This window comes from Capsella rubella, unplaced genomic scaffold, assembly GCF_000375325.1.
Source record: "Capsella rubella cultivar Monte Gargano unplaced genomic scaffold, Caprub1_0 scaffold_3, whole genome shotgun sequence".
Classification (NCBI taxonomy): Eukaryota; Viridiplantae; Streptophyta; class Magnoliopsida; order Brassicales; family Brassicaceae; genus Capsella; species Capsella rubella.
Genome location: NW_006238921.1, coordinates 10,302,038 through 10,308,406, shown reverse-complemented (window position 1 = coordinate 10,308,406; position 6,369 = coordinate 10,302,038).

Below are 6,369 nucleotides of genomic sequence, written 5' to 3'. Positions count from 1 at the left end.
TTTCTGATATTTAGAAATCGTGGGTTAGTTGGTGATATTTTGATTTTTTTATTTTATTTTTAATAAAACAGTTTATCAAACATAATTGAAGAAAATAAAAAATAAAAATGAGGACTTTAGAGAAAAACTAAAAATCATTTTTTGACATTTAAAATATAGAACACAATCATAAATTAAAATATTATGAAAACAAAAAAAAATATTTCGAAAAGTAATATTTTAAATAAAATTATATTATCTTAATTTATGAATTTTTTTCTAATTACCTCGTTTTTCTAATAATATATGTAATTTATTGATGCTATTATTATAATTTATTTTATCATCACATTTTTATGATGTTAATTTTGTATCATTTAAAAAATCGATTTTATCAAAAAAAATACATACATCAATTATCTAAATGATGTAAATATGTATTTTACATCAATTTTTTTTAAAAGTGATACAATCTACTAGAAATTGAATCAGTTTTAAATAATTGATGAAAATTAGTTAATATTAGCATCAGTAATGTAATTGATGTTAAATTATTTATATTTGCTTCACTTATTAAAAAGTAATTTAAAATAAGATCACTTAAATTTGTGATACAATATAGTCATTTTTTTGTAGTGAAAGCTTATTAGATGTTTTCAAATATCAGTACAGATTTGTTTTTCAACAACGTTATAATAATGTAGTTACTAATATATATATATAAATCACAAACTTCACCAACTTCATCATTAATAGAACATATATCAAGTTGTAGTCTGAAGAAAAAAATGTATAAATTGCTGAGACATGAGAAAAACTACTTACAACTTTGGATGTCTCTCTTTCCCGAAAACAGTCTCGTATGACATAATTTTTATCATCATCCTTGGGGATAAGTAATCTTGTTATTGATGAGAGCATTGTATGAATGTACCTAGCATTAGCGTCTTTTTTACCACCCTAGTATCACAGTGAATAGAGCATAGATGATTGAAAAACACGAAATAGCTCATAGATTAAATGAGAACAGTGGGACACATAAAGCATGAACGAAGAAGAAGAATTCTTAATACTTACTGAAGCTCGTACCAAAGAGGCCTATAGGTCCAAGAAGGTTGAGATTGTTGGGCCATACGTACAATTGTTCTCCATAAGCTCTTCTCACAGTGATGATGAGCCGCATGCTCAGATACATATGATGCAAGTTGAATAACAATTATTTTATCTTCAGAGTTGACGGCGGATTCTTTTTCTCTCTTGAAAAGTGACGGATTATCTTCCTTTTCACCAACCCGGAATCCATCACCAACTGAAGGAATGCCACCCATCAAATTCTTTCAATTGTCAAAGGCTTCGTGACATGCGAGTGCGATAATATCTAGATGTGTTAATTTATTAAGATTAACATGCGGATTTTTCTGAACCTTGTATAATCTAACTACAAAAGTTATATGTTCTATCATGCAATGGATGTTTTATCTCTTGTATTATCTAACTACGCTTTTTAAATTATATACTTATCATGCATTTTTCCGTCACTTATCATGCACTTAATTATTGCTTATAGGTAACAAATAAATTAAAATTAAAAAGCACATCCAAATACATTTCAATATATATAACTGATTATGAAAATGAAAAATCATGCATTTAAAATGAAACGGTTGAGAAATGAAAATGATTTATAAATATTACCAGTTATAAATTAACACATCTAGATATTAATGCATATTCTTTTCAGTTATACTTTTAAAATTAAAATAAACGGGTTATCTCTGGGTTTTCTCATAAACCCTAGAGCCCGATAGTAACTTCCTACTCACTCAACCTATCATGGAATCAAACGATGAAAAGAGTGAGATACTACGAAGCTAGCAACAATAAGATAAGAGAGGTAGAGAAGTTTGTTTTGGAAAGGACAAAGGATTCGTAGTATTAATTGAGGTAAGTCTGATTTTTTCCTTCTTTTTTTTTTTGATAGATGATTTGATTTAGTTTTAAAACTTTTGATTGACAGAGATTGATATTGATAGATTTTTTTTTTTTTTTCATTTATGATGATTTCATATCTTGTTTTATTTTACTAAAAATTTTGATAATAATTTTGAGATTATAAAGATCTAACGAATCATCATATAAGTCTTGATCATAGCCATGAGTCATATATCAAAGCTTTGGAAAAAGAATCATAGAATACATTTTAGACTCTAAAAAATAAAATATTTTTCTCTATGTGAAATTCTCTACAGCTTTATCTTTACTTTAACTCAACATCAAAATTTGAATTTTTTTCTTGAGTCCACAATACGTTATGATAATTATGTGATTTTAAAATTTTCAAAATCTACCACAAATTCAAAATCTATGATACTGGTACTTTTTGTAATTATTTATTATGTTATTTTAATTTAAAAGATAAAACTCTCCAACATATCAATTTATTTTAACTCAACATCAAAATTTGAATTTTTTTCTTGAGTCCACAATACGTTATGATAATTATGTGATTTTGAATTTTTGTCTGAATTGTATGTTTATGAGTGGCTACGTCCATTCATTTAATAACATAACTAGATTTGGACCCGCACGTACATGCGGGATTGATTTCAAAAACTAAATTTGCTATCATGTTTGCAATATATTATGTATATGTAGAGTTATATTTGTAAAAGACATTTATTAAGAATGTTATTAACATTCATAATCCAAACTCGTACCAGTTCAGTATTTGATTTGTTTTCAATTTAGTTTAAACAAAAGTAACGATAACATTTGGTTTTGTTACCCCTAAAAACAACTATATTAAAAAGTTATATAGTAAAAGAAGTGGTTGTCTATTTTAGACCGGATAAAAACAATTAAAAATAAAATAAAATTCCTAACCCGGATAATAAAAATTCAAGCGGGTTAACACGTCTGCTATTCATACTCCGCAACCGATTAAAATATGATTAACTCACAAATATATACATTTCGCATTCTCCACATTAGTAAATGATATATTTGCATATGTTCTGTTTGAATTCATGTATTACGCTAAATTTCCGAGCCCTCTTTTATTAGGAATACAGTTTAGATAATGATTTTTATTTACTGAATTACCCGTACCTTACCATATATGTTATTTCATATAGTCTATATTAGTAAATAATAGGCCTGGGCATAAAATCCGAATCCGAAAACCCGAACCGAACCGAACCGAAAAAATTGGATTAAAACTGAACCGATATTGGGAAATTAACCGATCGATTGTTAGCTTTCATTATTTTTGGATATCGGATTAAACCCGATCCGAACCGATATCCAATAGATATCCATATATAACTGAACTTATAATATATACTTTAATATCTTTAGGATATATATGTTTGCCGCATATCGGATTAAAAGTTATTTTTAATTGATTTTAGGATGTTACTGAATTTTGCTACTTTTTCATTAGGAATTTATGGTTTAGTTTGGTTTATTTAAAGCTTTTATGCATCGACACAGTTTTATGCTTCACTTTTATATATTGGTATTGTATTATGTTAGTTGGTTCTTTGAACTTGTCATTTGCCTCATTTCTATTTTTTATATATACTTGGATAGCATGGATTATTTGAGAATAATTGGATTTAAAAATATCCGAATAAAATCGAATCCAATAAATTTTGGTTAAAATTTAATTATCACAATTATATCCAAACCGAACCGAAATCCGAAATATCCAAACCGAAACCGAACCGAATTTTATAAATATCCGAATGGATATTAGAATAAATATCCAAAAAATCCGAAAACCGAAAAATCCGAACCGAACCCGATCCGATATCCAATCGCCCAGGCCTAGTAAATAATATGTTTGTATATGTCCTACTTGAGTTCCCGTTATCCCAAATTCCTTTTACCCTATATTTTCGTCCCGTATTTTACCAATAACAGTTTAGATAATGATTTTTATTTTCTGAATTACCTGTTTTCTTCCCATACACGTTATTTCATATCCCAATATATAAGATAAATTCATATTATTCGCTTCAATGATTAAAAAATAATTTAGATTTTAATAATATACTAGGTTTTAACCCGCGTTACACCGCGGGACGATTTTTTTACTAAAATTTTTATATTTAAATTATTATGTTTTTTATTTTTGCTTAGTGTTTAAAATTGTATAGCTGTATTTTGATTGTGAATTTTATCACTTATAAGTTCGTTGGATAATTTTTTGTAACTAATATTTTTTTTTAAGTTGTATTTGTTTATTAATTTTTAAGTATTCAAGATTGTACAAAGATATTGTGATTGTTAATTATATGATTTAACCTGTGGAATACAACATGACAAATTCTTTTCTTATATATAACTGTAATTTAATCAACTTAATAAAGTATGTACATTTTTTTCTTTATGATTCAGTAATATATGTCCGTTTTCAAAAATTCAAATTACAACATATGCGGAAAAAAATTATTTTTATTATACATATGTTATATGTAATAATATAAATTTTAAAACAAATAAGATCATATAAAGATATTTGAGAGATATTCAATTTATTAAGGAGATATTTTAGGAAAATTGAATTAGTTGTAGATCTTTTACAAATTCAAACCTTACTTTTAAAATTTACACCTTATAGTTAGTAAAATTATAGAAATAGCAAGGATTTATGATTGCAAATAATACAAAATAAAAGGTTACTTTCCAAAAGGTACTTCAAAAATGTTAATATAGATATTAAATTAACATATAGTTATATTTTTTCCTTTTAAAAAAATTGCAGATAACCCGTAAACCCGACGTTTGACCAATAAATTATATAATCAGTAAAAGTATGAAATTAAATTTCTTTATCCAAATTTAAATTATCAGTAAAATTTCAAATTAGATTTATTTATTCAAATTAAAATTTGTTTTGTTTTTAACCATGAATAATTTTTTTTTTTTTGATAATTATGTTATTTTGCTTTTTGTTTTATTTGAAAGCCTTTAAATAAGCCACAAAACTGACGTTGACCCGGAAAAATATATAATTATCAGAAATAGCTTTAAAATTGAATTTACTGGTATCCAAGTTATATAATCTGTTTCGTTATCCAAAGTTCTCGTTATGTATTTTATTTGAAATAGTTTGGATACTTTTTTATTTTTATTTTTTTAAATGAACTTTTTCCAGCGCTCTTTATGTAATTTCATGTTCTTGTATTTAGAACTAATAGGACTATAGAAATTTCATCTAATACATTTTTAAAAAACTTTATTCTACTTCCAAAACTTTTTGTATTTAACATATAAAAATTATAATAATGTGAATCTTCTTTTCATATAAAATAATTTAAAATACAATTAATGATTAAAATATGAAATCTGAAATAAGATTGCTCTATAATTTAGAATAAGAATTAAAAGTGGTTGGATTCTATTTGGGAAGATTGCTCCATAATTTAGGATTTTACCTTGTTATTTTTGAAATTTGAAATAAGATAATAAGTATGTATTAAACTTGAAATTTTATGAGCTATATTTTGTAATATTTAATGAGGATTTTCATACCTATATTTTCGTAATAATAAATATTTTCTTAATTTGAAGATTTTTTAGCTATTTTTTAGGATACTTGATTTTAGGGATCACTGTTTTTTTTTATAAGAAATATTATGTTTCCTAAAATTACGGATTTTCTTAAATTACCTTAACTATCCTTATTCTTGTTTATTGTTATAACTAAATGCATATGCTCTACACCCGCACGTACGTGCGGGGTTATTTTTGCAAAACTACGATTTTTTTATGTAGATACGATTTTGGTAAAAGTTTGTTATATAAGTTTATTTGAAAAATTATACATAGGCATACAATTGTAAAATATAGATATTGTTTACTTAATATAGTTTTAAAATAATTTAAATGAAAATGTTAAATGATATTACGTGTTTATTTTTTAAACTAATCAAAACATTTCTAACTGTTTGCTTAGAGATGTTAAATCGGATTTGGATTTGGCTTTAGTTTGAATTATTTTACGTATAGTTAGGAATGAGAAACTTGTCCCGTCCCGACCCGTCCCTTCCTGTCTCGTCCCAACCCGTCCCGTCTCGTCCCGTCCGGACCCGTCCTGTCTGTATCGTCCTCTATCCATCATATATTTCTGTCCCACAATCGTTTCCTTTTAAAAACATAATTATTTGCTAATGTTTATTATAAGAAACTTGGCAAGAGATCTAGACGGAATACATGTATTCCTCGTTTAAATATTTATTTTTTCACATTAATAAAACTCTACTTATAAATCTAAGTCACATGCTCCCACCATTTTCATTCACAAGTCACTGCTTCTAATCCGAGTATACACAATCCTTGTTCAATTTTTAATGTTATTGATCGTTCAATTTCATCTTTATTTCC